Raw genomic sequence first — 25,390 nt, forward strand, 5'->3', positions numbered from 1 at the left:
CACTTGTCTTTTCTGCTTTTGGGACTGGGTCTCTCTGGCAGAGGCTGCTTACTTCTGAACTAGAAACTAGACAATGGCCAGGGCTACAGGTTCCCATCTCTGGTATGTCTGATATGCCTCTTTAGTTGGGGTCATAAAGTAAATAAGAAATCTGTACATGTTCAGGAAGAATACTTAGTATTATGAGCTGGCTCCTAGGGTGAGTCTATAAAAATTTTTGAAGGAATATTGGACACAACAGTCTACCCTGTAAGGAGCGGCATATTTGGACAGAGAGGCAGCACAAATGCTGGTGCTAATTACCCTTGTCTGCAACACATATTTAGTATTTTGCTCCTTCCTTCCTTCCTTCCTTCCTTCCTTCCTTCCTTCACAACTACTGTCAAGTATCTACCAAAGCACAAAGAAGGAAGAAATGTTCCCAACGACTACTATGAAACCAGCATAATTACGATACCCAAAAAATGAATAAGGCAGCATAAGAAAGAAATCTTCTCGGGTCACTTATTTATATTGATGCAAAAATCTTTAATAAAATATCACAAATAACTCTTGGGAAATTTTAAAAGAACTATATACCAGATAAATGAAAGATTTCCTGGAAAACAAAGATAGGTCAGTATGAAGAACACTAAAATTGCTGATTACAGTAATAAGCCCACTGAGTAAAAGTATTTGATCTTGAAGGATGCTAAAATGGCATGTAATAATATTCACTGCTTGTTCTTGACGATTCGTTTAGGAAGACTAAACAAACATTTTCTTGATGTGATATTAAATATATGGAAAAGTTTGAAAAAGAAAAGTAATGAGGGGAAATTAACCCTATCAGATATTAAAACATAGTATAATGTCTTAATAATTAAAACAATGCAGTATTGGTGCATGAATAGAGAGATCAATGGAGCAAGATAGAAGTTCAGAAACAGACCTCAATATATATGGAAATTGAGAATATGATAAAAGCTGGCTTATTCAATTCATGGAGATAGGACAACCAGTAAACCACCTAGGAAAAAAAGACAAAGTTGAATCCATAACTCATACCTTATACCTTATAAGATAACTTGGTTAAATACCAAGTGGATGAAAGATTTTAAATGTAACCAATGAACATCCTAGAAGAATCCTTGCTTTAAAATAGAGAAGACTTTCTAACTATGGTGCAAAATATAGAAACTACCCACAATCTCACTTCATAAATACCTGTAACTCTCATATTTTGAATACCCGTAAAAGGAGATACGTAAAATGTCAATGCCCGTCAGCGGGGACTAGATGAATAACCATCTGGTAGTCACCCAGTGGAATGCTATGTGAATGTGAGAAAAAAATGATGGTACTCTTTATGAGTTTACATGGAATAGTCTTTAAGAACTATTGGTAAGTAAGAAAAGCAAAGTATATGTGGTATGAGACATCTATGACTACAAAGAGAAAGAAGAATATTACATAAATGTGTATACAGAGAATGTCTATGGTTGGACACATAGAAACTAAAAACATTGCTGGCCTGTGAGGAGGAAAATTCATGGTTAACAGATGGGGGCTGGAGAAAGACTTTTTACTGCAGACTTTTAAATACATTTTGAATTCTTAACCATGTACAGAATTTAGTATCTGTTCAAAGGAAAGAAATGAATACAGTACAATGAAATGAAAACAACATAAAGGTAGAAAAGTTGAGGGAAAATTCAGACATAATACACACTTTACAAAATTGTTGGGAAGACTGAATGCAAAAATGTTGTGATGGTGGCATAAAATAATGTAAAAAAGAAAATGAAAAGTATAGATGGGATAAAATGTTCTTGATCTTAAAAGGGTAAAACTTGGTCTTCTCTTCTACTAAGTTTGACTCTAGGGCAAGGCTTATAAACTCAACTGCCCACAGGGGCTAAATAGTCATTCACTTAACAGGTAGGCATCACTGCCAGCTATGCAGCAAGCACTGGGGATATAGCAGTGAAGAAATATTGGGGAAAAAATCCGTCCCCTCTATCTAGAGCTTTCAATCTAGACAGAGATGGCACAGGCTATTAAACAAACAAATGTCACACAGAACAACAAACATCAAAGGGTGGAGGAAATGCAATCATAAATCGTGAGGTCAGAGCAGTTGACAATGGCAGTGAGGAACACAGGCCTGACTGTTTCCTTTAAAAAGGAGGTGACAGGTCAACTGTTCCAGGAGGAGGTTGTAATGTGGGGTTGTGGGAACAATTTTGCCACAATTTTGTGGAAAATCTTCAGATTTTTCAGAGGACACCAGAAATCCAAATATGTACTTGAAATCTCCTGATTTTAAAATCATGATTCAATTTTTAAATAAAAGCACCATGTTGGCCAAATAAAACACATCTTGCTGGCCAAAGCTGGCCTGGGGGATGGCCAGTTCAAATCTCTAAAGAAATGAGATCAAGTTTTAAAACAAACACATCAGAATTTGTAAGCCTTGCCATCTGATGAAGCTATGCATGTTTTCCATTTCTTGAAACACTTATGAAACTCCTCAGTGAAAACCAGTTGGCTCTTTTGAGCACCCCCATGCCCCCTTTTGTTGTTTTCCACATAATAAAACCTGTATCATTTTGGACTTAAAACTTGTTTGGACCAAAAGTTGTTACTTGGCTTGACCCCTGATTTTACTCAACGTGTTCAATCTTCATAACATTGAGTTTTTCTAGAAATCAAATTTACCTCCAGAAGGCGGAGGGTGTGTTTAATAGTATACTCTTGGCCTTGAAGGCAGTCCTAAAGAGGAGATGCAAATATTTAGAGAAAGGGCAATGTCACTAAAATAAATATGTTTCCTTCTAAGATTGAAGAGGATTGACTTAAATGTGTAGGAGTCAACACGAGTGTCCCAGACTCGAAGGCATTTCATAAAAGGTTCAATACACTGGATTCAGTTGATTGATTCAGGTTTTTTTTTTTTTTAAATTAATTTTTATTTTTTTTAAGGGCTCATTTCTTTGGACTTGATTGAATGCTATAAAGCAGTTCATTCTAGGGTTCCTTGGCATGCATATCTGCCCAAACAAAGGCTTTGTGCCAAACACAACCAGCACATATATTTTTATTTTCCTATGGCCAATGGCTTAGTTCCTGTGGTTGGCTGATGACATTAGTCATGTAGAATCACAGTGAAGAAGAACGCAGAGCTATTGATGAGCCTGTGACAGCTTGGATTTTCTTCCCTAACATGTATGAATCAGTAGCCACAAGTTTGCATTTTAGAAATATTTGTGGTAGTTAAAAAATACACACTGTACTTGTTATTATAATTATTATATTCCCATAGAAATAGTGTTCCTGGGAAGAGTATAGAAGTAGCATGGAGATGTCCACCAAGATATCGACTTCAACAATTCCACTGTTGTGAAATGCTTATGTTTCCTTGCTCCGCACAATACGCATCCAATCAGTCCAGTACCTATGCTAGAGCACAATATCTTCGATCAAATATGTCATAATTGTCTGTCTGTCCATCTGTCCATCTACCCACCCACCTTTTCCTCCCCCCCTCCATCCCTCCATGAAATATTCTTTCACGAAATATTTATTGAGTGTCCGCTATTGATCAGTCACTGCTAGGCACACAGTATAAAACAAAAATAATCCATAGTATCTGTCCTTACGGAGCTTACTGCCTTTTGGGAGAGGTCAGAAATTCAAAGTAAAATTATAGCCACGTTAAGAGTTATAAGAGAAAGACTAAAAAGCAGAATTTGACTTAATCACAGAAGTCTTCTTAGAAGAAGTGAAGAGTGGGCTGAGATTCCTAGACACATGGACCGGTATGTGATCAAAGGACGATTGGGTGGTGACTGGGTGGAAAGGGAGAGAAGGGCAATCCCAAATAGGGATAGAATGCACGTAGGCGCATTCTATGAGAGGGGAGGAAGCCTGACCCAAATAAGCAGTGGTAGAAGGCTGCTGCAGGCAGAGAAGTGAGGGGAGGAAGCAGGAGATGAGATGAGGCTGGGGAGGCAGACAGGAGGCTGTCCAGGCAGGGTCTTTTAGGCCATAGACAGGATTTTATACTTATCCTAAATTAGAATTGGTCAAAGACTCAAGTGAAGGAAGTGAAAATGATTAGATTCGCCTTTCAAAGTCACAGTAGCCATTTATGTTAAAAGAATTAGAGGAGGTCTATATTTGCATATAGATAAACGATAACTGGGGGTGTTGACATGGAATAGATTGCTTTAGGACTGCAAATGAAGCAAGAGGAGGAGTGTCTGCAACTAATATTTGGGGAACTCTAATATTGAAAAGATAGGAGGAAAAAGTGAGCTAGCTAATAAGGGAATCTGAGCAAGTGAGCTAGCAAGATTGCCTTTGAGGTACAAAAAAACCCTGGAGCTTTTTACATCTTGGAATCTAGGAAAGAGTTATCATGTCAAGAAGGGGAACGTGATCAGCGGTATCGAATGCTGCTGAGAGGTCAAATAAGATAAAGTCTGGAAAATGTATGCTGGATTTAACAACATGGAGATCATCAATGACCTTAACAAATGTTATTTGTTGGTGAGGGGAGGCCTGAAGCCAGACAGATTAGACTAAAGAAAATTAGAAGATTAGGTCACAGAGATGGGGCACAGTGGTTACACTTCAGGGAAGTTTGGCTGTGAACAGAAGAAATAATTGGGAGTTAGCTGCAGGGGATGTGTAAACAATAGGCTTTTTTTTTTTTTTTTTAACTATAGAAGATGTGAACATGTTTAAAAAACTGATGAAAGGCAACATGAGAGAGAGAGACAGACAGCAACAGAGAAGGGAGGAAGGGAGGGAGGAGAGAAAGAGAGAGAGAGAGAGAGAATAATTGATACTGAGAAAAATTCCTGGGATGGGATCTCATCCAGGGAAGGGACAAGTCTCCTATTATAAGGGAGGAAGGGGGGATGGGCATGGATATAGGTGGGTTCCTGGGTCTGGTGTCAGGACAATTAAGAGTTCCTGTGGGATAGGTTTCATTTTCTCCAAAGCAGGAGGTGAGGTTACCTGATGAGAGTAAGGGAGGACAAGGGCTATTAGAAGTTTATAAAAGATTAAGAAGTCTGAAACAGTCATTACAGAAAGCAGAAGAGTATGTTGAACGGATACTCTTAGTAGGACTTTAAGGTAATGTTGATGTCCCGTTCAAAGCTGGTCATCTGAATTCACAGCAACACCAATCAGCTCTGTTCAGTGACTTATTTTTAACAAGGCTGGCAAAAGCCCTGGGCAGGAAGTTAGGAGCCCTAGGTTATGAGTTGTGACAGTCGTTACTTGTCTTGTGACTCTGGGCACATCTGTCTTTAGTTTCCAGTTTCTACAACTTATCAAACGATGAATTCAGATTAGATGCTATCCCTCCCAGTCCTAAACTTCCACATATCACCTCAATATTTGTGGAGAGACCCTCTTAGCTTATCGAGATTTTTTTATTGATACTTTTAGTTTTAATTTAAAAATGAAATGGATCTTTGTAAGATCTATAGAAAAAATACATGCTTCAGAGAAAGAAAGAAATCCAGATAAATTGTATGGCTATACTTAATGGTCTTGTCATATCTGGTGTCTCTAGATCTGAATCAGAAATTGGCAAACTTTATCTGCACAGGACCAGATAATAAATATCTCAGGCTTTGGGGGCCAAATAGTCTATTTTTAGTCTATGAAAATACCCATAGACAATTCATTAGTGAATGAGCATAACCCAATGAAACTTTATTTATGAAAACAGGGCTGGATTTGGCCCTCAGGCTGTGGTTTGCTGACTCCTAATCTAAATAGTGGAATACTCCAGTTCTTTTATTGGGGAATATTCTTAATTTGTCCCAAGAATTCATGAAATGAATTACATAATGCATTAAACACACTCTCAAAGCAAGTGAACGTATACTGGTATATACGCATGGGGCAATCTCCCACAGTCATGATGAAGCCTTGAGAGTTATAGTGGAGCCCAATGTTGAGCAGCTAGCCATTCGGCTTCAGCTCAGAGAACACGGCTAGGAACTCAGTTATGTGGTCCGGCATCTCAAACCCAGAGCAACACTTCAAAACCAGTGAGTGAAGCAATAAGAAACTGACTGCTTAAAGAACCACTTCTGTAGCTTTATGCCATCTAATTGGTATAATAAATCAAAATCTCCTCTTTGTATTAATTTATTTACCACAGGGCTAGAGAGGTATTCTTTTGAACAGAGCAGAGAGGGAAGAAGAGAAGGTGAAAGACATCATGCTAGGAAGCAGGATTAGGCACCAATACTTGGGCCTAGAAATCATTTGGGGGAAGATGGGAAACTTAAAAAGGGCACCCAGCAACGCAGGCGACGCCTCAGAGCCAACGGGGTAGTAGGGTCCCGCCAGTCTGAGGCTCCGAGACAGGAAAAGGCTGAAGGGTCTGTTGCTTGGTTAGCTCCCCTGGGCGGGCCTTGTTTCAAAACCAAAATAAACTTGGGAGAGTCAGAGGGGAGGAAGGAAAGAAACAAACAAACAAGTCGAGCTTCAGCTTACGTTTTCTCCCAACCAACAGTCCCAGCCCTGAACTAAGCTGCCTCCTGGAACTCCAGTTCTCATGTGTGTTGACTAACCCTTTCTTGGACTATTGCTTTGTACTAGATGGTTAATAATCTTGCATATGCTAGCTTTGCTCCTTGGCTAGACTAAAAGTGTATGCAAGGTCATTTCTTACTTTTGCGTTGAGTACAGATGCATCATTACCGTAAACACCAATAGCTTTTACTCCGTCGCAAGCCCTGTGATCAGGCTGGACCTTCTCTTTTCTGATAGGAAGTAAGTGAGGCATAGAGAGGCTAAGAATTAGAATGAGGTTACCAGTAAGTAGCAAACACAGAATTCTACCCAGGTCATTCTAACTCTAGGGCTCCAACTCTTCACCTCAGAAGTTCAATGCCTTTTCTAGAGGTAGAGTTGGAAAGAACCACAGAGATTACTTGATCTAGCTCTTTATTTTTAGATGTGGAAATGGAAAATTAAATGGCTTGCCCAAGGTCACCAAGCCACTGGTTGAAAAGCTAACTTGGCCTCTTGATGCTTCCTTCATGCTCTGACTGCAAAGGCCCATGCTGCTCACTGAGTATCCAATAACCCTTCCATAAATATCTATCAAAACTAGGGGGTGAACCATCAGTCACCCTCAGAATTTATTTTTGGATACTAGAAGACAAGACTATGTGGTTTGGGACTGTTTTTACACAAAGACAAATTGGCCAAGATGAACAATTGAGGAGTCACTCAAATCACCAGGAATATGACGTACGTAAGTAAGTGCCAGCATGTTTTAAAACAGGGACAAGATGCACATTTCAACGATAGTATGAAAAAGAGTGTGCTTCCCTAAGTTTAGAGCAAAAAAGGTAATGCGAAAGTGAAACAAAGGACACTATTATTGCTCAGCTACAAAGCTGACGGAAGCAGAAATGAATTTGTTCTTAACAACTTATGCCACTTTGACAAAAGAGGAATGTATAACCTTAAGATGCCTGGGAGTATTTGTTTTGATAGGTCAGAGAGGATCCAGCTTTGAAAAGTAGAATTAACAGCAGCTTTTAGTCCAAGTTTTTCATAACAAAGCACTACAGAACTGGAACTGGCTTTCCTTCTTTCTTTCCTTTTATTTTTAAAGGAAGAAAAAGCTTAATTCCTGGAAATTATTTTCCATATCACAGACTAGAGCTTTTTTGTTTTGTTTTGTTTTTGTTTTTTTTACATATATCAGAAAGTTCTCAGCATTTGAAGTAAGCTCTTCTATTTAAAGATAGGTGTAAAAGAATTCAGTTATAGGTTAAAATGATTTAGTTTATTTTCATTAATATGTTCTTGATATTCATTTGTACACATAAGTAATTAAATGTGTGGGTATGCAAGTTTTTTAAAAATAGCTTCGAGATATAATTCATATAACATACAATTTATCTATGTAAAGCGTACAGTTCAATGGATTATAGTACATTCATAGATATACGCAATCATTCACCACAGTCAAGTTAGGAACATTTCATCATCTCAGAAAGAAGCTCCATACTCTTTAGTTACCATTCCCCTCCCTCCCTATTCCCTCCTCCCCCAATCAACCAGTAATTTACTTTCTGTCTTTATAGATCAGCCTATTCTGGGCTTTTTACATAAATAGAATTATACAGTATGTGCTCTTTTGTGACTGGCAAGGTTTTTTTTTTTTTTTTTTTTAAATAATAATTTTGTCCAAATCGGAAAATATGGTGGGCATGGGAGGAAATGAAGAAATAGTTCTTTCTGGGCACTCTTCGGTTCATGCTTTTGCTCTGACTAGTTTGCCATCTGACTAGCTCTTGCCATACATAGCACCTGGAACTGTATGGTGGCAAGATTGCAGACATGCCGCCTTCACCAAGAAGCAAAGAGATCGGTCCTCCAGGCTGGACTTTGGACCTTAAGAATGAAAAATAAGTTGGTCTTCAGGAAGTGAACAATTTCCATGCTGGAAAGCAATGTTTGCCTATCAATATATTAGTCATTTAATTCATTTATTCCTCCTCTGTACTTCTTTTACCTTGTTAACTCTATCTACATGGCTGGAGAAAAAGACAATCAAATTGACTGTCTCAGTGAACCTCAGGTGGGCACTTAATGTTCCCAGGCACTCGCACCATATTCCCTACATCACTCACTCCCCCATTCTCCTAGACAACTCTTTCAAACCTTTTTTGTTTTCTTAAATCTCCAATGACGTCTCCCTAATCCTTACTCTTAGCTAATGTCCTTCCTTATTTCCCTGAGAAAACAGAAACCACCAGAGAAAATTTCCCACCCTCCGAGCATCACAGCTATACCCGACCAGCATCTGTACCTGTACATATTGTTACTACAGACAACTGACCTCCTTGCTGTTCCTCAAACACACCAGCTTGCTCTTGCCTCAGGGCCTTTGAACACGCTCTCTCTGAAAAGCTCCTCTTCCATATATTGCTAAAGATCTTACCCCTACCTTTTTCAAGTCTTTACTCAAATGTTACCTTTTCAATAATATTTAACCTAATCACCTATTTAAAATTACACCTTACTCCCTCTTTCCTACTTTCTCTCCATAGAGTTTTTCACCTAATATACCAATGACTTGTTTTCTTATATTATTTATTGCCTATTTCTCTTTCAATAGATTGTAAATACCATGAGGACAGGATTTTTTTTTTTTTTCCAATTTTGTTCATTGCTTTATCTCTAGCGCCCACAACAGTGCTGGGCACATAGTGGTTACTTGTTATATTTATTCGTAGAATTTATTTTTTGCAAGACTTCTTTCACCCAATTTAGATGGTGGGTTTGAACTGAACGTGTTATTTTGGTGTATCTGGGTCCAGGACTGAAAGACAATGAATGCTAATATGACATAGATGAACAAAGCTTTCCATTATTAGTTTCAAATATAACAGAAGATAATATTACTTTTCGGCTTTTTAAAATGACTTCCAGCCATTTATATACAACAACATTAAGTAACTCTGTCATTTTTGGCATTCTGCCAATCCCAACTTACATGCTGGATTGTTTCCAATGTTCTTTTCCCTTTTTTTCCCCATTCTTTTTTACTCAGCAGCTGCCATGTATTAAGTGTGTACGCCAGACTCTTTGTACACATTATCTTATTTAATTGTTAGAAAACCACTGCAAATTAGGGAGCATTATCTCTGTTTACCAAGTGAGGGAACAGATGTGCCTAGAGGTAAGATGGCTTGCTCAAGATCACACAGCTAATAAAAGATTGCAAGGAAATTTGCCCCTCTCTCCCCCAAGCGGATACTTTAAAAATGATATTATGATGCCATGGATATGCATAGTAGAATTAACATATCCAATTTCCTGGCATTTAAATTTTGGCATTTACCCCCAATTATTTTTGAAGATGATACTGAGAATGACTTCCTGACACACTAGATAATAGACTCCATGAGGACTGAGGTTATAGTTATCTCTTTTGCTGATATTTCCTCTATGCCAGCACCGGGGAAGAGTGGGTACTCAAGAATGTTTAAGAATAGACTTTTGTTGAATTAAACATAGACAAAGATAATTATATGAAAACATTCAGAACATATCTATCATTAATAAGGTAAGTATTCTCTTTAGAAGCTTTAAAAAAGTAACTTTCTTGCAAAACAAGCATTTTCAAATGTTAACTGATAGTTAACCCTACATGTAAATAATACACAGGTCTTACGTCATCATCCAATGTGATCTTACAATATTATTGTACTATAATTACGTAATGTGATAAATATCACTAAACCACAATCATATCACAATATATAAATATATCAAAGTAACATGTTGTATACCTTACACTTATAATTGATACATGCCTAATTTATTCAATTTAAAAAAATGAAACAGAAGGCCTGAATTTTAGTACATTGTTTATCATCTTTACCAAGAATGTTCTATTTGTAAGCTTTTAAATTTTGTCTGCAAAACGATCAATGCATGTGCCTTATATAAGTCATAGGGTTGTTTGTGAAGAACAAATGAAATAAAGTATGTGATAAATTATAAAAAATAAACAAACTTAAAAACCAAAGTTCTTAGGATTTTGGAGCTGGAAAGGATGAAGAGATGATGTTTTTGTCTCCCCTTGGCATTGGCTGAGCATAATTATCGAATTCCTGGGTCTAACTGAAAGCATATCACACCTGTGAGGGCTCTTAGCCTCATTTTACATTTGAGGTAAGTAAAGTCTAGAGGAGCCAAATACAGTTAATCTCTAAATGACACAAAATGGTTAGGGTCAGAGTTGAGTCAAGAACTCAGGCCCCTTTGGTGCTTAAGTTATTCCATCTCTTCATTTTTCTTGTTCTGAAAAGTTTCAGACAAAGCTTGGATATAGAAAATCAGCTTTATTCTGAGGTTTGGGAAAACTTCCTTTATATCATATCATGTCTCAAATTATCCTCTTGTTTTCCCAGATGACAATGCTTAAGATAAACGCAATAATATATGAAAATCCCTTAGCACAGTGGTTGGTACAGAGAAAACACTCATTGAACAGTAACTATCATTATTATAACAAGCGATTTCACATTTTAAATCATTCTTGTCTCAGGTAGATTAAAATTTATTAATTTGCTACCTGAAAATCAGTAAGTCTCAAGTATTTTAAACTTGGAGAATCCTCCCAAAACAAGCCTGTAGTTGCAAAAAATGAAACCAGACTTAGTGCCATTAGTAGCAATATTCTAAAAGTCCACAAGAGGGCAGTCATCCTCACAGTTGAAGGGCACCCCAGTTGTAGGTGGGTAGAATAGAATTATGGGTGCTGAGGTAAGCTAATAATACCATCAATCAGAGCCATTATTTTATAATTATTTTTAGAGCCATTATTAGGATACTGGGCCTTAAGTGATGCAAAGTACTATGAAGAAAATAGAGTAATGGAATAGAGAATAACTTGAGGGGAAACTTAATGGGAACATTAGCTAAGCAGAGAACTAACCCTTGAACAAGAAAGGGTCAGCCATGAGTAGATTGAGGGAAGAGTGTTATATTGGAAGGACTAGCAAAGGCCAAGTGGAATATGATTTTGGTCTGCTTGAGGCACAGAAAGAAGGTCGGTGTCATCGAACATAATGAAAGGAGGAGGTAATGAGAGAGCTGTTGAGGGGCCATTCAGATCATGCAAACGACACAGTTGGGATTAGGTCCCATGTCTTTCTGACCCAGAGTTTGCTCACTGAATCACTGTCCTACTCTGAACTCTGTAGAAGAAGCCGAAGGGCACTGATAAGGTAGTAAAAGTGGTACTTTTTGAAAACAATTTAGGAAATGCCTCAGTGGCTTTCATGAAATAATTCATCAGAATTCACATGATTTTAAACCTTAAATATATGGGGCAAAAGCAGTAAGATACATATACCTAAATTTATTCAACATTTTATGTCCCAAGAGTTAATATGGTGCAGGGATTCTCTTTATCTCCCTTATAGCACTGTATAATAATCAATGTTTATAATAATTACTATTGACATATTTTAAAGGAAATACATTCAAAGATTTATATAGAAGAATGTTCATTCAGCATTGATGTTTATAAAAATTATAAATAACATAAATAAACAATAATCGGGGGTTATTTGAATATATTAGCATGCTTTCAAATGATTAAAATAGTTTTTCAAAGAATATTTAAAGTTATGCTAAATTTTCATAGTATACTGTTAGAGGTAAAATAAGCAACAAAATAAAAACCATACATGAAGCGTGAATCCAGTTTTTAAAAACTGTACAGAAACAAGCAAAGTGCTAAAAGAAAACATACCAAAATGATATGAGAATGAATGCTATGTGTTCTTTACAATGCTTTTCTGTATTAATTTTTTCGAACAATGTATTCTTTTGTAATCATAACATCAATAATGAAATTAAATATTTGGCATGGAAATTTTAATTTTCATTTAAACTTTTCAAAATTTGATAAGTGTTATTATTGTTTTTTAATAGAAACTAATGTGGCTTTGAGATGACAGAGAGGAAAGATCATTGTGTAAAGTTGGATCATGGGGTCTCCCCCCTTTCAAACTTAATAAATGAACAAAAACATATTAAAATAAAACAAATCATAACAAAATAGTGCCAGCAGCCACAAAACAAAGAAAGGAGTGTAAATCCATATCTTCACCTTAAAAAGTATTGGCCAAAGGATTAGGAGTAGCTGAACTGGAGCAATGTAACTGCCTCTGAGACAACACAGAGGAAAGAGGTGAATGGGCTAAATCAAGAGAATCTAATGATATCTTTAGATTTGAAAAGTAGTGGTCTGAGGGAGATGAAAAGGTAGCCTTGGGAAAAGTTAAGAAAAATACCTTAGAAAATAATAGCTCTTGTGTATAATCATGGGATCATGGGGGCTTTGGCAAACTGGGGAAAGGACTGAGCTATAGTCATGGGATCTACTGCAGCTGGTACAACTAATGGGATTTAGAAGAGGGTGCCAAGCCCAGGTCCTTGGCAAAGGCAACCTGCAGTACTGGTGTTTCCTTATTTGTTTTAGATAAGAGGTTGGAAGCCAATACTCAACCCACGAACTGTACTCAGATAGAAAGACATAAGATTTTTTAGATGATGGGGAAAATGACTAGAAAAATTCGCCTACATTCTAGTAGATTAAAAAGAAGGTCTAGGCAGAGTGTCCCCGTTAGAATGAACAAAATTAAAAGATATACCATATAGAGGAAGGGAAAAAGATAGAGATAGCGATAGAGAAAGAGATAGAGATAGAGATAGAGACAGAGATAGAGATAAAGACAGAGAGATAGAGAGATAACTAACTTTTAAAAAGAGAAAATAGTTCAGCTCATTAAGAAAATATAACCCAAGAAAAATAGTTTTCTCTGAGTACTCAATTACAAAAGATTAAAACAAATTTATAAAGGAATAGAGTAATAAAAAGGGAGATGGTAGAACTGAGAAAACTAACTGAGAACCAAAATGCCACCATTACAGAAATAAAAATATTGAAATGGAAAGGAATATAAAATTAAAGTAATGATAAGAAGAAAGACATCATACAAATCAATGGAGAGGGAAGAGACAGTTTACAGCAGTTAGATAAGTGGATAGAGGCAGAGAACAAAGACAATAGAATATAAGAATAATTGGTGTTTCCAGAGAAGAGAAATGTAACAAAAAAGGAATGCAAAGGTATAATACGGGAAACTTTCTTGAAATGAAAGTCTAAAATCTACAGATCAAAAGGATAGGCAATGTTCCAGGGAAAAAGCTGATAAAGAATGACTGACTTCTAGCTATATCCTAGTTAAATCATGAGCATCAAAGTTCAGATAATAATTTTTTAGTCAACTAGGCTGAAAAAGAAAGTTTCTTAAAAGGGCAATAATTTTGGTCAGCCCAAGCTTTGGCCACAATGACATTTGACCTCAAAGACAATGAGGTAATAATTCTCAAAGTACTGAGAAAAAGTACGTGGACCCAGCCAATAGCAGTGAGACATAAAAGACATGCATTCTGAAAGATGGCGGAACTCAGGAAATTAAAGCATCCTTGAATGATTCTTGAAAAAAACAACCTTAAACAAAACACAATTGACAATGAAATTCAGCTAAACTGAGATTAGAATAGAGAAACTAGGGCAAAAGCTGTTGGTGAACACCACTGTTTTACATATAGGATATGACAAAACAACTGGCGAAAGTAGAATGTGTTATAAACCTTGACAAAGTAAAAATAATATAACTAAAAAAAGCTCGAAGAATGGGAGGGAGTGAGGTAGGAATAATGTGGTTTTTAAAAATAGGCATAGGTAATTAATATTATTTAAAATGGAAATAATAAAAAAAGGAATAATTTTATTTTTTAAAAATCTTTCAATATTATAGGGAGTTTTCGAAATCTAATATCCTTGGGGTGAAGAACATTTAACCATCATTCAGCAATTTTTTGTTTCTCTTCAGATAAATTCAAGTAAAATTACGCTTAACCCTTACTTTAAAGTAGCATTTATAATGGAATGCCATATTTATAAAATTATTTTTCAGAATCCATCCTTCCTTTCTCCTTTTCTCTTATTTTGTATGTCTGCATGGAGAAATAATCTAGAAAGAAAAAATGTTCTCCAAATGTTAGTGCTGGTTATTTCTGGATGGTAGAACTTTGGGTTATATTTTGCTTTATTTCTTATATTTTTTCTATTATATTTAAATTTTATAGTACATGCTGTATTCTGTTTCATAAACAAACTATTAAACAATAGACAATATATTTTATAAAAGCAACATTCTACAAAGATAAAGAAAATGGAGTAATTTCTTACATGCTCTAGCACTGGCATTTTCCAGTGACTTCAGTTGTGAGCAGGCCCTGCTGGCCATCCAGGCAGACATGGCCATACCCTCAGGAAATTATACAGTATGTGGCAGTGACTCAGTCCTACAGAAAGACATGAAATTAAAACAATATTGACATTTGCTTCATTGCCAATGCACTGTCTTAGTCATTTCTCCCCAAATATGAAATACAGCCTTCTTGCTAATGAATGTTGTTGATTTGAATTAAAGTAATGGAAACATGTAAAGCAAGTGTGGAGGGATTAAAGTCTTAATGATTTACTAACAATATCTCCAGGAAAGAGTCAACATTGCTTCTTAGTAAGAAGAGCAGAAGTTCCTACAGCTTACTAAAATGGATGTAGATATGTGAATTTAAATATAAAAAGTGAGGCAAAAATAGAAAAAATTTATAAAAATAAGAAAACTATAAGAAATAAATGCAAAAAATATATATAAATTTACATTATTTCTGATAAGGGTAACAACAACAGCTTTTGTGTTCCAGAGATGCCCAGTTTATTAATAAGAAATTAAGTGTAATTAAAAAACTTTTGATATATACATTAATGATTTACAAGAATAATTTTGTTCCTTTCTTATTTAGCTTTTTCTGAATTATTTTCTCCAAAAACTATTTTTTATTGTTGTTGTTTTTTGCAACATCTAATGTTGAGCATCGAGGAATTAAACAATGCGATTTAACTTCTTACAAATGGATGGTTTTTACTCAGATTGGGGAAATGGAAAAGAAAGAGTTTTTAAAACGTGATCATTTGGATCAGAATTTTACATTTTGGAAACATAAACAGTAACAGATAATTCTATTGAAAATGGAAAAAAAAATTTAAACCGCAACTCTAAGGCAATATTGCATCTTTTTCATAATTTGTCTTGCTTCATGTCTTTGAAAAACAAACAGGCCATTAAAAGCATGCATGATGTTCTAGACACTTAACCAGGTTTATTACTGGATGCGGTACAATTTTATTAAACTTTAAACACATTTTAATGAGCTACAGGTACAGTTTGTTCTGCAAAACTAAAATGAATTACTCACTCCCTGACTCACTTTAAAAATGAAATAAAAGTGTCAGGTCAGAGCTGAGCTGGAAATCCCATCTAATTATCAAAATAACAAGAATGTAAAGGGATCCATGCTGCCATTTAACCAAGTGAGGCTGCAGTCTTGGGTGCTAACATTATGAGCATCTGTCTATAATGCCATTACTCAGGCTGGCTAGAAATCAGATACTCCTGAGGCCTTCCAGCTGGAGCTTAATAGAAACATTGCTAACATCCATGCAATTCTTGCAAGGACCTGAAAAGGAACTGAAGTAGCAGTTAATGATGGGTCAATTCAACAAGACATGGATATTTAAGTCAAATGGTGTTCTGGAAGTTGCACTGGATTGGGAATTGGCTGATGTGCATTCTAGCCTCACCTCTGTCCCTGGTCAGCTAGGAGCTCTTGGGCAAGTCTTTCTGCCCTTTGAACCTCTTTGTAAATGTAGAGGCTTGACTAGTTTATTTCTAAAGTTCTTTCCTTCTCTGACTCCTTTGATTATTTTTTTCATCCTTTGATTATTAAAAACATGAATTTTCATCTAATCATGCATAGAAATATTTAAAATTCTGATTCAAGAGCATCAGAAAGTCTCCTTCTTTTTTTTTCAAAATATCTTTTCCATGGATGCTGTGGTTTAAGAAATTTTTCTTTTAGAGATGCATATTCAAATCATATCCCTCCCTAGGCATGTGTGGATAACAACATGTTACTATTTCCTGAGTCAATTTTTTATTGGATATTTTAGTTTATAAGTATATTTGAGTGTAGATTATGATCTGAGTCAGTCGAAAAGTTCTATATATCAAGAGGATATTCAATCTGGAGCCAAAGTGTCATTCTGTCTTTTACAAAATCAATCATTTTTTTTTTTTTTTAAAACAGGGCATTTTATACCTGAACCTGTAAGGATGTGGCTTATGAAAATACCAAAGAAATCAGAACTTGTTCTTTTTTCCCTGTTCCACCTTCTAAGATTTGCAGCTCTAGAAAAGGAGGGACAAGACAGTAATGAAGACAAGACTTAGAATTTTCTACAATATGCATCGCTGAGTTTGGCTAAATTTGGAAAGCAAATGGCTGTGGAACCAAGAGTGTGGTGTGAGGCAATTAAAGGGCTTTTACCAGGGCAAAGGGAGGGTGCACTTCTTTGAAATCCTGTAAGCAGCACTCTGAACTTGACTGGGGAGAAACAGAATACTCCAATTTTTCCCAGACAGAGGTTCTCCTTAGAAGAGCAGTCACCCAACTGGGCCTTTGAATTCCTAGAAGCTCCCAATCTTACCAGAATTGGTAGAAGGTTAATAACTTTTGAGTCCAAAAATGTGTCCTGAATATTCCTCATAACCTAGTTTCTCTGTCAAGTACACACTGTGTGTCTCAGTATGTACTATGTATGCTATGACGACAGTGCTTTTATATTTGAGAAATAAGCTAATTTAATAGTCAGACTACAGGCAAGTGGGCTCCAGGGAATTTTGTTTCTCAATAGAAAAGGTGAAGGGGAAAACATTTATTACATGGTAAATGACAAAGAGAAAAAAATAAAGTTAATGTTTGCATTTTAGCTCAAGATCCTTAAATAAAGATATACGTTTAAATACATAGAAAAACTATAGAGTACATTCAAAGCACAGCTAATAAAAATAATAATATTTACTTTTATATTTTAAGTGGTCTGTAAATGTCAGTTTCATGCAATGCCAGAATTTTTTTTTTTTTCCAGTAAAGTCCTGTTCATAGATAGCAGGTGAGCAATTACTTGAGCTTAAAGTCTTCAATATTTAGATATCCAGTAGTAGCTAAACCAGTTAACCTACCGGAATTTTTCAAGAGGACAGACAGATCATCACAAAGATGCTCAGCATTCAAGTTGTTCAGCAATAAGAGTCTTTTTACGTCGTTTTATCCATTTTATCCTAAATTTGTGGTTTTAAAACTTTTTTCTCTATTTCAAATAAAACTCAGTAAGTGAAGCAGATTCACCCAGAGAAGCATTTATTAAAGATGGAGGGCTGGGGGGAGTGAGGGAGGCTGGAAAACCACCTGCTCCCCCTTCTGCCCACCTATGTCAGCCTCCAAAGAATTGCTGGGATTTCCTGGGGTCCTCTGCACCACACCTTTGTTCTAGAACCGACCAGCAGCATGAGCATCACCTGGAAGGAAGCCTGTCAGAAATGTAGACTCTCAGGGCTTAACCAAGACCTGCTGAATCAGAATCTGCATTTTTCACAAGAGCCCGTGATTTGCTCCTACCTTAAAATTTGATAAGCACTGGCCTAGAAGAGTAAGAGAGATTTCACAGAGAAAATGAGAGAGATCAAGGTTTCTACCATTGATTCTCAAATTTAGCTGTGTCAGGCTCCCCCGGAGGGCTTGATAGAACAGAGGCTGCTGGCTGTCCACTTCTAGTGTTTCTGTTTCTGTAGATCTGGGATGGTTCCCCAATTTTTCATTTCTAACATCTTTCCAGGTGATGCCGATGCTTCTGGTCCAGGTACTACCCTTTGAGAACTATTGTTATATGCTGCTATTTTATCTCTACTTCCTTACCTTTCACCTTCTATCTCATCCCTTATCCATTTCACTTGCCTGCCCAATCATCTGTTTCTCCCCTCCTCTCTCTTTCCTTCTTCTCCTCTCCCTTCCTCTCCCCCCGCCCCTGCCTCTCTCTCTCTCATTGACAGGGTGAATATTTAGTTTCAATTTGCTGTACCTACTTATCTTTCACCTTATTTAAGCTGAGAGTTACAAAAGTGATGCTCATCAATCCTGCCCTCAGGTCGTATCAGTTCTTTAGGGTAGATAAAACCAGTACACAAATATCTATAAGGTAGAAAAAGATAAATGCCCTAGAGGAGATCCACATAGAGTGCTAAGCAAGTAATAGGTGAGGGTTGAAAAATCTCAATTCCTTCATGTAGTAGAATAAATTTAATCTTTCTGGGTGGTTCAGGAATTTGGGCATTCCATAAAGAGTTAAAATTTTTGAACATCACAATTACAAATGACACTTAACAATTATCACTGCATTTCCAAGTTCTCTAGAATAAAGCTAGATTTTGTATAATTGTTCTACATGTATAAATATAGATAGTACAAAATAGTGGGTTGAATTTTAGTTCTTAGGTTTGTCACTTCCTTCTTATAAAAATTTGTAAGGGAGTCTATGGCCATGCTACCCTGAGTGTGCCTGATCTCGGAAGCTAAGCAGGGTCGGGCTTGGTTAGTACTTGGATGGGAGACCACCTAGGAAGACCAGGTCCTATAGGCATAAAAAAAAATTTATAAGGGAATTTATGGTTATAGGAGGGTACTAGCTATTTTAATTCGAGGTTACTGTGGTTTTATTCTACATTGATTGTGCCTTCTCTATGGCAGCCCGAATTATACTTAAAAAAATGGGTGGAGAAAGTCAGGCTCCTGATTCGTTATACCACTAGGAGGGGGAGACCAGCTGCTATTTGTGTGAATTCTTTTTTTAAAAAAATTGGTCAGGACATCATATTTTGCATTATATCTCTGAACATATTTTTGACAAACTGTAGTACAATCTACTTGTAATAAAATGTAGGGAGGAACACAGTCCACAGCTGGTTCAGATAGAGAGGGTCCTTGGGAGAAGGAAAGGAACACACAGTCCTCCTTGGCTAGTGGACATTGAAACATGCCCGACTGGGGAATACACCGGCAGGGAGCCCAAGCAATGCCTTTTACTTTCCTTCTCCCACTGGGTGTCAATGTTCCAGCTCAATCAATGGTCATACACCAGACCCAGCACAACCTTCTAGAATAAAGTGTAAACACAAGACTGACCGTAAGTATCTCTGTCATGCACAGTTAAAAAGCTGTAGAGTCAATGCCTTTAGCAAAATAGTAAAAGCGAAGTTAAGAGCAAACTTCTTGCTGGGCTGTAATCTGTTTAGGTCCCACTCTCCCTGCCAGAATGAGTGTTTGCCTCTGAGAGATCACCCAAGAAGATAAGCTTCCATTCAACCAGTGCTCAAATAAGCTTGATTCTCGGGAGGCTCAGAATAACAAGGTTTGAACTTCGCCCAGCAGGGAAATAAACGGGCACTAGCAAAAGGAAAGATGATCCCAAGAGATAAGCTAAAGTACAAACAAAATGCAAATGGTAGAGGAGCAGATTCTAAGGAGGGTTTTTAGGACCCAAACTAAATCAGGAAGAGAGAAAAGAGAGGGAAGATGGAATCACAGGAAGAAGGCTCTTTGATATGTGGGCTCCAGGACTTCCCACTCTTTCTTTACACAGTCCATATAAATTCTGAAGAAGCCGGAGAATTCCACTGGCCAATGGACAACCCCTTAAGTCAAAAAAGAAAATGAGAAATATTTTTCGGTGGGGTGTGGCTGAGTTAAGGTTTAGAGGAAGGCATGACATAAAACCTGTTTGCATTTCATTAGCTAAAATTAGCATTGAGCAGATATCATTGTGAAAGCTATCTTTTCAAAATGTCATGCAAAGAAACAAGGGAAATCCAAAATACAGATATAGCACTAGGGCTTGGGTACTTTTTATTTTCCAACTTGAAGCACTGAAGAGAACTGACTCGTATTTAAAATCATTGTGGGTCACGGAATAATAGCAGGCAACACATTCTCAGGCAATTTCATGGTACAGACTCTTGAGGCAAATTTGCTGGTCATTTTTCCTTAAAAAGAAGTTCATTATTTTGTTCTCTTTGCTATAGAGACCGGTAGCCTGAGGCCTCTTCTCTGTTGCAGAGAGATGGGCAGCAGCTAAATGTTGGTAAGAGCGATTAGCACGACGCTGTTGCTGTGGCCTGAATCTAATCAGACTGGCCGTGAAGGCAGAGGGCATGTTCAAGCCAATGCCTTATCCTCTTCTGCCTACAATCATCCTGGGCCCACCTCAGTCATCTCCTAGACCACCAAGAGTGCAGGGCGCCCTTCTGGGGAACAGGACAACTATATTCTCTGGTGCTCATATTTTGTGACAAAAGGAACAATCTCAAGCCTTTATGGTCTTAATTCAAACATCAGCTTTACTTTAAAGGCTCTTTTCACTTTAAAGACTCAGCACCTTCTTACTAAATTGAATTTATATACCCCAAAGGTACCTCTACCGATTTCTAACACATACCAGGGTATTCAATGCATTTGTTAAAGGAGTGGATTGATGATTTATAGTTCTAATTACACTTGACTTCTATGACAATATTTTCTTTCTTTGATTTATTCTTATGGAAAGTCTTTGCTTAAAAGTTGTATTATAGAAATTCTGTAATTATTTTCTGGTGGTGCCTGGCAAAACGATAAGCAAAAGTTTCATTATTTAAGATATAGTACAAGGAAACAACTAACTGTGTAATTAAGATCCCACAAATCTATTTCAGAATGAACAATTTCAGTAACTAGGTAAGAAAATAATGGCAAGTTGAAAAGACTATTAGCTGAGAGAAATTGCTCTTGACTTTATGGGTACATTTATTGTCATAAGCAGTGGCAGATGATGAAAAGAGTCAACAGAAAAAAATGAATTATAATAATTGGAATTGCTTGTTTTTGGATGTCAGTTACCTTTACATCAGAGAACCACAGATTTCAAAAGTGTTTCACGCTACTAACGTGGCTGGAGGAAGGCAGTGTGGTACAGTGGACAATATATAGATCAGATGAATCTAGATTATAACCTCCTAATTCCCTCGCTTTCGCTATTTACTGTGGTATAAACTTAGTTGTTTAACCTTTTTGAATTCTAATTTCTTCAACTGTAAAATGAGAGTGGGGGCAGTGATACTAACCTGTTAAGTCTGTAAGATGAGTAACATTAATTGTATAGTGCCTTGTAGATAGTAAACACTTACTGAGTGAGAACTGTTATGATTATGGTAGTCAAGGATTTCTGTGTCTAGAGGGTTATGCCTACTTACTAGTAATTGAGCGCTATAATGTTTGGATGGATAGGATTGCAGGCCATTTAACATTTCACTATACACTGTGGTTGGTAAATGCCTGCAGGATTTTGTCTTAGTTCTGAAAAAGACTGCCATTAATTTATGATGAGCTGACATGTTGCTTTCATTTGAAAAATAGTGATACTGCCTTACCCTTAGTTAGGGATAATATTTTTATCCTGGAAAATAATTTTTTCTCATTTAATCAGACTTTTATCAAAAACCAAACCCATATGAGTCAATGGAAGAGAAGCAAACTAAATTTCTTTCTGGAAGAATTAGAACACAATCAGACTAGCTTCTTCTTGTGATCATATTTTGTCCAGCTGTAGTCATTATTTTGTTGTGACCATGAAAATCAATTCACATCCTTGGTGGCTAAGCAGTTTTAAAAATTTTTCACTAAATTATTTTACTGAATTATTTTCTTATTTCCTCTGATTTATATTACTGTGTTCATGTTTTTTTCTTATTAAAGTTCATTGACCTGGCTCTTATTTTTTGACAATCTGGATCCAAAATAGCAAAGAAATTAAATATTCTGTCTTTCAAAAATAACCATCAGTACCAAATATTTATTTGTGTTGACTCGGTTTCAGATGATTCAATATATGACATCATCATCTGGAACTCCCTTATCCAAATCCTGTTTGTAACTGAAGAACTAGCAGGAAACACTCACATATACATGTATTTTTTGTCAAAGAAAGAATGTAACAGATTGCTCTAAATTGAAGACAAATACACACACACATCCATAACTCAACTCTCTATATCCATGAACCGTCAATGACAATTTTTAGTATTTGCATGGGTTAACTTGCAAATCTTTCAGTTTTAAACAAATACTGAGCAGCTGTAATGTGTCAGACACTCTTAAATACTTAGGGTACATCGGTGAACAAAACAGACATCCTTGCCTCATGGAGCTTACATTTTAACAAGTGACCATTTGAAATTCTCTTCAATAATATTCAAATAGAATATGATATAAATTAATATATATCATCACCATGGTTGTAATTGGAGAATGGGAATAAATTATGTGACCAGAGGCTAAACATGCTATCTATGCATCATCATTCTCAGACCTGTGCTTGTCAGTGATGGATAGCAACCTGCGTCACAACGAAATAAAATTTAAAAAAGGCAACACTGTATAACATGTATGTGCATAATTCCTTATTTGTAATTTTAAAGTGAAAACATGTCTGAAACTGAAGTTTTTTTCATAACTTATTTGGTTTAAAGGCTGACCTGATTTCATATGGGTGTTCTATAAATCTTTATTGACTCAATTAGTGTGAATATTCATATGTTTCACTGAAGAAATATTAATGTATTTGATATGGTACTGGATGTTCCCTCAAATGCCACAATACTACCTTCATCCCTTTTGAACACCCTTCCTCCTCCACCCCCATCCCCCCAAAAAAACCTGAATTCTGAGACCTGTATGGCTAGGGTTTTGGATAAGGGACTGTGGACTTATGTGTGTGAATCTTTGTAAGATTGCCAACCATATTTTCTTGGAAAGACTTTTCTTTCTGATACTGTCTTTCTGCTTTTTGGAGTATTAAAATATTCTTTCTTTTATGTGATGATAGTGTATAGTAAATGTTGGTTTGTTCTGTTTCCAAATATCTTTATTTGGCAAAACAGAAAGGTTGGCAGTCCTCTATTTCTTCTTAAACATGATGTTTATCTCTGCAATGTGAAATTCAGGGCGATACTGATCTAGTCTTGCAAGGCTGCTTTCTAGTTACTCATATTCCACCTTCAACCCATCTGCCCTATTATTTAATTATTATAGTTCTTTAAATTGACCTACTTGAAAAAATTTCTTTGTAAGGAAATAGTATATCGTCATTGTAAATGGAAAACCAGTATCATTTGCCATAAATATGAGGTCACTGAAAAAATGAATATTGTAGAAACAAAGAATATCTCTTGGTCCACCTAAAACGACCTGGGGAATCCAGCACATTCTTCTATTGAAATGGGTCAGATATAAAACATTTTAGGTTTCTTTCTACCTGACCGTTACCCTTCATCTTACCCAAGATAATTTAATCTTCTTTTGTTCTAACTTTTAAGGGTAAATCGCCAACCTCATTCCAAGTATTTCATATGTCCCGCAATGATAATCAAAACATATCTTCGGTTTTTTCTCCACTTGGGTGGTTGTAGTTATACTTTGATCTCAACTGCTCCAGTTAGCCTTGAAATTCTTTCCCCTTACAAGGGTATAGCCTAACGCTTCTCAAACTGTAACGTGCACTTGAATCCCCTTGTTAAAACTCAGACTTTGATTCAGCAGGTCTAGCGTGGAGTCTGAGATTCATTTTTCTTACAAGCTCCCAGGTGGTGCTGATGCTGCTGGTCTTAGGACCACACTTTGGGTAGCTATAGGCAAGTCGCTTAACCTCTTTGGTCTAAAATTTTGTCCATCTATAAAGCGAAGGTATTGGACTAGATGATATATGATAAGAAATATATTTTGCTTTGTACCCTGCCCTTCACATATACAAAAACAAAAGTTTCATGAAACAATATTTAACCTTTCTGTGAGAGATTTACTACAATAGCTTCTATTCTAGTCTATTATTTTTCATTAAAAAGGATAGATATGACCCACTTAATTCATTACGTGCTCACTATTTGTCACAACTTGCAGTTTAAAAACCCTGGACCTGATGATCTCTACACTTCTGCTTTTGTCAGCAGGAACAATCTCCAGTTCCAGTGGCTTGTGAATAGAACTCTTTCGAAGACTAAAGTAGCCTTCGAAGCTAATATGCTCAAACCTGAATATTAGTACCGGCTTTGTTTTCAGTTCAACACACTCTTTTTTTCTGCTCTCACACATATACTGTTTGTGGATTTGTAAACCAAGACCCAGGGAGTCTAAGGGATGTGCGAATGTGAGATATCCCCAGGTCTCTCATCCTTTGCTTTCCCCACAAACTACTTGGCTCCCAGCTGGTACTCTCCTCCTCCAAATATTTTTGAAACAGGAAGTTTGCATCTTGGATTTCAACACAAACAGAAATGTTTGTTTGGAAAAGGAATATAGAAAGCAACATGTAGCAGTCATTTTAAATTCATACAAGTATAAAAAAAATGTTATAGTCTTGAGTAACCGAAAATTAATTGAAACATTATGTTTAAAAATGCACTGGCAGTTTGCTCAAAGCTTTAATAATCACTTCTAAATTTATGAAAATTTAGAGTTGAACTGGTCTCACATTAATCTATTAATGAAGACGCTAAAATGAATAAGTCTTGATGACATTTCTCTTTTAATTTAAGACTGTTCCATTTTGAAAGGCCAGTCTAGAGTTAGGTGCCTTCGCTGCTCCTATACCTGCTGCAGAAAACTTTATTGTCTGATAGTTTCTTTATGAGGGGAAAGAAGTCAAGGAAAAAGAAGCTGCCAATGATTCTGAGAGCCTTGTTTTAGTGACATCATCATGGCAAAATGTCTTTTGGCCACATTGCTATTTATTATTGGCTCTGACCTGAACAGGATGGGGATTTGTGTTTTTCTTTGGGTTTTT

The 25,390-nt window shown here is 36.4% G+C and overlaps 1 protein-coding gene and 1 pseudogene across 12 annotated transcripts in view; one reads left to right on the forward strand and one right to left on the reverse strand.

Annotated features, from left to right (window-relative positions):
* THRB (thyroid hormone receptor beta) overlaps positions 1-25,390 on the reverse strand; it is a 337,875-nt gene that overhangs the window by 114,099 nt on the left and 198,386 nt on the right. For 4 of the 12 annotated variants that reach the window (XM_023532096.1, XM_023532031.1, XM_011358001.2 and 1 more), the window contains exon 3: positions 14,813-14,928. The exons of the other annotated variants lie outside the window; for them this stretch is intronic. The gene's annotated coding sequence lies outside the window, so the exon portion shown is untranslated. The remainder of the gene's footprint in view (positions 1-14,812; positions 14,929-25,390) is intronic. 12 annotated transcript variants of the gene reach the window in all.
* Positions 19,057-19,165, forward strand: LOC111736951 (annotated as a pseudogene).

This window comes from Pteropus vampyrus, unplaced genomic scaffold (genome assembly GCF_000151845.1).
Source record: "Pteropus vampyrus isolate Shadow unplaced genomic scaffold, Pvam_2.0 Scaffold1, whole genome shotgun sequence".
Lineage (NCBI taxonomy): Eukaryota > Metazoa > Chordata > Mammalia > Chiroptera > Pteropodidae > Pteropus > Pteropus vampyrus.